The following is an 8,000-nucleotide window of genomic DNA, read 5'->3' as shown; positions in this document are numbered from 1 at the left end:
GAATATTAAAAACCGCGTTTTGCGGTGCGGATTGGTACGGTGTTGGCAGTTTTTGCGGTTTATGCGGTTTTCTGCTCACCCCTATGGGCTTTTAAGTGGCATAAAGCCTCAATGAGCTGGGCTCGCAGGCTCACCGTGTATTAACATGGAACATGGGCCAAAATTGGTGGGCTGTGAGCCCACCACATGACTTCCATCCCGCATCGCGTATGAAATGAAAAAGCATATCCACACACGAGCTGGGCTCCTGAACTCGCGTCCAGTGGGAGAGTAAAAGAGAAAGCTCATTTTATAGTTGGACAAGGGCTGGTGCGAGCCGAGGTGACCAGACCGACTCGCATCAGGTGAATTTATGAAAAATGACTCGTAGATAAATGAGTTGTTCATAAATTTTGAGGTAAACATAAGACATTCCTATAATCTCAGGAAGAAATGCGGAGATGCCGCGAGATTGTAGGAAGTGTATGGGGCCGGTCGATATTTACGTGACTAATTGGCTGAAGGCCTGACTTGGATATGGGTTTGGGCTGCACGGGTAGAAAAATCCTAATCCTAGCCTAAATAACTTGTTCCCCAAGAACTACGTGAGACTTGATCACTATAAATAGGGTACGTAGGCGCTTGATATGAGTTGACACTTGATAAAGAATAAAGAAAACCCTATTTTTTCTTAAGGAGTCATCATACAAGCTCAGCAACGACCATACACAACCTTCCTCCGCCCTCAAACACCACCCTTGATCTTTATTCCGACCATCAACCTCCAAAATAGTGTTGTACAAAATTCTCCCTACAATATTTGGCGCTAGAAGGAGGGGATTTTTCATCTAAGGGAGAAAAGATGACCAAAGAGGGCAAATCAGTGGTAACACCAGGAAGCGGAGGCAAGAAGGGGAACCTGAGCGGGGTCGAGCATCCACCCCCGGAGAATTAAGATCCTCCACCACCACCCGTATTCGTTGATGGGCAGGCATTCATAACATATCTCTAGGGGCTAGGTAATCAGATGAATGAAATCAATACTAGGATGTCCATGGTAGAGTAGGGATTTACCCGAAACACTAAGCGTAAGGCACGCCGCCTCGAGCTCTCTCAGCGCAACAGGAAGTTCAAGGGCCCCAGAAACGGCTCATTCACGAGTTCAATGATGTGGCAGCCGAGACCAAGTAAAAGAAATAGGCATCGTTGGAGTGTGATGAGATATCCCTAAGCCAGGACGAGCGAGGCAGCCAGATCTCTGAAAGATCGGGGCCAAGGTCAGCTTCGTCCGAGCCAAGATCGACCTGTGTGCTTGACCGCATGGGCAAGAAACTAAGTGAGCACGAACTTAGGCTCAAATTGGAGAGTTGCAAAAGAGAGAGAGAGAGAGAGAGAGGAAAAAGAGCTCGAGGACCAGAGAACCCCGAAAAGGAGGTGTGCGGTGACTCCCCCGTGCAAACACCAGCACACCCCATCAAGAAGGGCGGAACGACAAAGATGTAAGACAGATCAGGAAGAGGAGTCCCAGGTGTGACCCGGAGGAGGGGGCGTCGTGAGCCACCACATGGCTCCCGTCATTCGAGCAATGCAAATAACGACAGGGAAAAAGAAATTGTTAGGTTTGAAGACTTAAGAAGGATTCTAAATCAAATGAAATAGGAGAAAATGGGGGCCCCAGCCTCGATGACCCCATCTCCGTTTATGGCTACTATTCAGTCCTCTCCTCTACTTCGAGTGTTTAGGCACAACCCCGATCTCCTATTTAATAGCGGAGCCAACAGAGTCTCTTATCTAGTTTAACACTGAGATGAAATCTATCAGGTGCCTGAGCCAACTCGCTGCAGACTCTTCGTAGCATCACTCCGAGGGAGTGCCCGACAATGATTTTCTAAGTTGGGGCCAGCTAGCGTAAGGACGCGGTGATAATTGGAGGATTTGTTCATCAGACAATTTCAGTCCACCCTCCATTACTCACCGCTAGTGGCCACTCTGGCCAATATCAAGCAGAGAAATGGGGAGCCTCTTGCAGAGTACTTTCGACGATTTAATGTCGAAGTTCCCAAAGTTAGAGATGTTAGCTAGGAGATCATCAAGAATATTTTGATTGGGGGCTGAAATAGGGGTCAAAATTTTGGAAGAGCCTCCAAGCCAGCAAGCGCAGAACCTTGGCATAATTTTATGAACAGGCCGAGCCCTTTAAGATGGTAGAGAAGTCGATGAGGGAGCTACAGATCAGTACAAAAATCGAGACATGAGGGACCGATCTTCGAGCCCTGAGGACAGGAGGAAGACATATCAGCGCAACTCGAGCCCAAAAAAGACTTTTAGGGGTAGAGAGATGACCAAAGATCTAGGGAGACCTTATACAAGTAAATGACAGACCCACACACCCCTCATGGCCTCTATTGATCATATATATGCTTCTTATGCATGAAATGGGGTATTCAGAAAGGAGCCCCCCTCACGGACTACAAGAAGAGAGACACTTCAAAATATTGTGCATATCATGAGGCCACATGACACGATATGGCTAATTGGAGACAGCTAAAGGACGAGAGGGTGCCTCAGGCCAACAACATTCACATAATTCACATAATTCTAGGCGGGTCTCATATTGGCGGAGACAGCCGGAAGGTAATGGACATGTTATTCGGGAGGCAAAAGATAAGCCCCTTACTAATGTTAATCATCTGAACCAAATGCCCCCAGAGCTCTTTGAAAGGGAGGCTGGTGATATCGTGTTCAGAGAGACAGATGCCAAGTGGGTCCATTACCCTCATACTGATGCCCTGGAGGTAAAATGAAGACTGGGATGATGAATATAAATTGAGCATGGGTGGATATCAAAAGCTCAGCTAACATGTTAACCTATGATGCTTATAAGAAGCTAGGTTTTGTTGGATAAAGAACTGACCTCACAGGAGGGCACCTTTACGGGTTCACGGGAAATTCGATCGGAGTAAAATGAACAATACGACTTCCGGTGACCTTGAGAGAAGAACCTCATGTGGCCACCCAAATTGCCATGTTTATTGTAGTAGACCAACCCTGTGCCTGCAATGTTATAGTTGGTAGACCACTTGTGAGGGCCATGAGGATGGTGACCTTAATCCATCATATGACAGTAAAATTCCCAATGCCCACTGGGGTATGTTTTCTGAAGAGTTGTAAGTATGAATCAAGAGTTTGTAACAACCAGGCGCTCAATGCAGCAGAGTTGGGAAATGCATCAAGGGAGACAGTGAAACCAGAAGAGGGTGATGTTTTCATGGAAGATGCTGATAGGAGAAAAATAATACGCTCGGAGATGCATGAGACTTGTAACATGATCTCAATCGAAGAATTTCCAGAAGGATACTTTGAGCACCCGGGGATTCAGGTAGAGCCACGCCCTAGGGCCTTTCTAATGGAGGCCTCTCATCCTATCATGATGGTGCAAGAGGGGATTGTAGAGGAAGCAAGTGATGAAGAAGAAAGCCCATAACAAATAGTTGTGACACTCAATAAAGGAAAATGGGCAGCAAAGAGACAACAACAACCCTAGACATGCCCAATAAAATCACCCTCGAGGTCACCATGACTTCTGAGGGTTTGGTAGGTCCAGTTGAAGCCCACCAGCCCGAACTCGCAGGGACAGGGGGCTTAACGATCATCGAAGTGGGGGAAACTAGTGAGGCTCGGACAGACTTGGACCCGAGAATGCCCCTGATGATTTAAAGAGTCGGGGCCGTAGAGGATACTAACCCTATCTTGGTGGACCCAAATGATCCTTTCAAGGTACTCCAAATTGGCTCTAACTTGAGCCCCGAACTTAGAGGAGACCTGGCATAATTTTTGAGGAAGAATTTAGATATTTTCGCATGGTTGCATTCTAATATGGTGGTGATATGTACTGATTCTCAATGATCAGAAGAAACTCAGGATCTGGCTGTTCGGGTGTCATCAGTATTTGATGTATCGTCAGGATTTGACACATCATCAGCATTTGGATGTCATCAGTATCTGGAGACAGTCAGCTCAGAAGATTTGTTCTGTTCCTTGTATAGTGGAATATATATCTCTTACATCTGAGTGATAGGACTTTATCTATTCAGTTAAAGATATGTATTAGTTTAGGTTAGTTTTTGATAATGCATATCGTAGATTATTTAGTTGTAGCTGTGTATTATATAAATACAGTTTAGGTCATCACATAGTGAATGAACTTGAGCATCATACAACCTAGCAGCTCTCAAGAACATCAGTCTTTCTTGAGAGAGTTTTGTAACAGTTTTTATCAGAAATATAAAAAGCTGTTATATTTTATTACTTGTTTAAAATATTTATACAATTGTATCCAACCCCCTTAAACAATTGTATCTTTACTGGGCAATAATTGGTATTAGAACATAATGATAATTCACTATCAGAATCAATCTAAACATGTCTCTGAACAAGTATGAAAGTATCAAAATTCCCATTCTGAGAAGGCTGAATATCCTACATGGAAAGTGAAGATGCTCATGCACTTGGAAGCTACAGATCCAGACTATCTCGATGTAATCAATGATGGACCTTACAAGCCAACAAAATTGGTACTTGCAAATCATACCATTGATGAACTTCTCCAGCTAAAGGAGAAAAGTGAATGGACACCAGAAGAGAAAGTCGCTATACTGAAAGATGCAAAGGTAAGAAATATTTTGCATAAGAGTCTTGATTACCGTGATGGCAAAGAGGGTTATAGCCTACAAGACTGCCAAAGAAATTTTGGATGCCCTTGAGACTCAATGCCAAGGAACCATAGCCATCAAGAAGAACAGAAGGGCTGTCTTAGTTCAAGAATATGAACATTTCGAGGCAAAGACTAATGAGAGTCTCACATACATCTATGATAGGTTTCTTACTCTGCTCAATGACCTATATTTGGTAGAAAAGGTGTATGATCTTGATGATTCAAACACAAAGTTTCTGATAGCTCTGAGTGAGGAATGGGAGACACGGACCTCAATCAGACGACACCAGTATGATCTGGAAAAAGTCACCCTGGATGAAATCTATGGCATGCTGAAGACTCATGACTTGGAAGTCCAGCAAAGGAAATAGAGAAAAAGCATCAAGGTAAAATTAGCTGCCTTAAAGGTGAATGCTAAAGCTTTTAAAGACAAGATTATGGAAACTACAAGGAAGAAGAACTATCTGCCATAATTAGATACTGATGATTCATCATCAAATCCTGATGATGATACTGATTCTGAAACTGATGGGAACATGACATATTCTGATGTCATGCAAATGGCGGCTATGATGGTCAAAGGTTTCAAGAGGATGCAATTCAGGAATTCTCAGAAGAATAGAAGCTTCAGGAAGAAGTTTACTAGAGGGGAAACGAAGCCTTCTGGAAGAAGAGAAGGAAAAGATGAGAAAGTTGGAAAAGTAGATAGGTCAAAGATCAAGTGCTACGACTGTGATGAACCTGGCCACTTTGCTATTGAATGCAGAAAGTCAAGAAATGACAAAGGAAAGAACAAAGCCTTGATCACATCAAGCAAGGACTGGATGGACTCTACTGACTCTGAGGCTGAAGGAACAAACTATGCACTGATGACTAGTTTTGATAGTCCTGCTTCTCCTGATTCTAAGGTATCAACATCCTTCTTTTCTATTGATATTGAGGATATATCTGAATTGAAATATATTCTTAAATCTCTGCATGGTAATTTTAAGAATAAGACTCTAGAAAATGATAGACTTATAACTGAGATTGAGATCTTAACATCTAGGAATGTACAATTAGAGTCTAACTTAATAAATCAGATTGATTTGAAGAAAGAATGTGAGAGAGCTAAACATATAGTAAATATCCTTGAGGCTAGATACAATATGTTAGAAAAAGATTTAGAAAATGAGAGAAAAACTCTTAAAGCCTGGACTGTTTCAGAAATAAAGGTTCATGAGATGATCTCAAAGAAAAACTGGAAAGAATGCCTTGGCTATAAAGATGGAATTAAAGATGTTGACACTGAAAATAAAATTACCCTTAAGAATCCTTTAAAATTTATCTTTTCAGAAAACAATGAACCCAAATCAACCTTTGAAAAGGGTTCAACATCTACATATCGGGAAAAGAAAGTAAATGATAAAAATCAAAGTGAGGAAAATAAAGAAACCATTAAGACTGTCAAGAAAGAAAAGAACATAGGACTTTTGTCTAAAGGACAACTGAAAAAGAAATTATCTAAAGTTACTGATAAACCTCAGATCAAAAGTCCAAAAAGAAACATGAATGGTAAGCAAGGTGTGTCTAAAGATTCCAACTATAAGGTTGCTCCCAATGCTCCTAGAAAAACTTGTTTAACTGTGGAAATACTAATCATCTTGCTATTGATCGCAGGAGGAGTAAGAAAAAGAAATCTGCTATTCCTGAGTCTGATGTTAGGGGTAGATTAGCATTTTACAAACCACAAAATCCTTGTTTTCATTGTGGTAGTAGTTGGCATTCAATTTAAACTTTTAGTTCTTATCATAAGCTGTATCACAATTTCTAAGAACCCTTGTCTAAATTTAATAAAACTGCTTATGTGTACAATTCTGCAAGTTCTACTAAATCTGCTTCTGATAAGACAAATTCTATTAAAGAAAAACTTGTCAGAATTGATTCTGAATCACAGAAACTTAAGTTATTCAAAACAAGGACCCAACAAATGTGGGTCCTTAAAAATCCTTCTAATTAATCATCTCTCTAATTGCAGGGTAACAAGAAAAACATTCTTGTCTTAGACAATGGATGTTTTGGACACATGACTGGAAATAAAACCCTGCTGTCAGAATTTGAGAGGAAGGCTAGGCCAGATGTATCTTATGGGGATGGAAACATTGGACACACTTTGGGATATGGAAACCTAATAATTGGAAAGGTGGTAATAGAAAATGTGGCTTTGATGGAAGGATTGAAACATAATCTACTGAGCATCAGTCAGATCACTGAGAAAGGCTACCATATGGTGTTCTATGACTCTCACTGTGAAGTTGTTCACATCAAAACACAGAAAGTTATCTTGAAAGGATATAGACATGGTAACATATATGAAGCAAGGCTATGAAAGTCTTGAAAAGGAAGCTACTTGCCTTACTCTAAGGCATTAGTAGATGAAAGCTGGAATTGGCACAAGAAGCTCTCACATCTCAACTTCAATTCTATAAATGAACTTGCCAAGAAGAAGCTAGTGAGAGGACTACCAAATATGCTATATTCATCTGATGGTCTTTATGACGCCTGCCAAAAGTCCAAAAAAATAAGAGTATCCTTCAAAAACAAAACAGAATTCTCCACCACTGAACCATATCACATGCTACACTTGGATCTCTTTGGACCAGTGAACATAATGTCAATCAACAAGAAAAGGTACCCACTTGTAATTGTTGATGATTTCACTAGATATGCCTGGGTTTATTTTCTACACAGGAAGGATGAAACTCCAGAAATTCTTCTGGATCATGTAAAGCAAATTGAAAATGGAACAAATTTCAAAGTGAAAATTCTGAGAAGTATGAATGGCACTGAGTTCAAGAATTCAAAGATGTAGGAAGTTTGCAAGTATAAAGGTATACAACAACAATTCTCAGCTCCTGGTACACCTCAACAAATTGGTGTTGTTGAGAAGAAAAACAGAACCTTGATTAAAGCTGGCAGAACTCTGCTAGAAGAAGCCAAGTTACCCACTTACTTCTAGGTTGAAGCAGTAAACACAGCCTGTTATATTCAGAACATCACTCTGATAAACAGACATGGTGTAACTCCTTATCAGATGTTGAAAGAAAAGAAGCCAAGTCTGAAACATCTCCATATATTTGGATGTAAGTGCTTTGTTCTAAGGACTCACACTGATCAACTAGGAAAATTTGAATCAAAAGCTGATGAAGGAATCTTTGTTGGATATGCACCATCAAGAGCATATAAAGTTTTCAATCTGAGAACAGATACTATAGTTATATCCATCAATGTGTCTTTTGATGATAGAAAGATTCCTGGATTTGAAGAA

The sequence above is a fragment of the Apium graveolens genome, chromosome 10, assembly GCF_009905375.1.
Source record: "Apium graveolens cultivar Ventura chromosome 10, ASM990537v1, whole genome shotgun sequence".
NCBI lineage: Eukaryota > Viridiplantae > Streptophyta > Magnoliopsida > Apiales > Apiaceae > Apium > Apium graveolens.
This window is presented reverse-complemented; position numbering follows the sequence as displayed.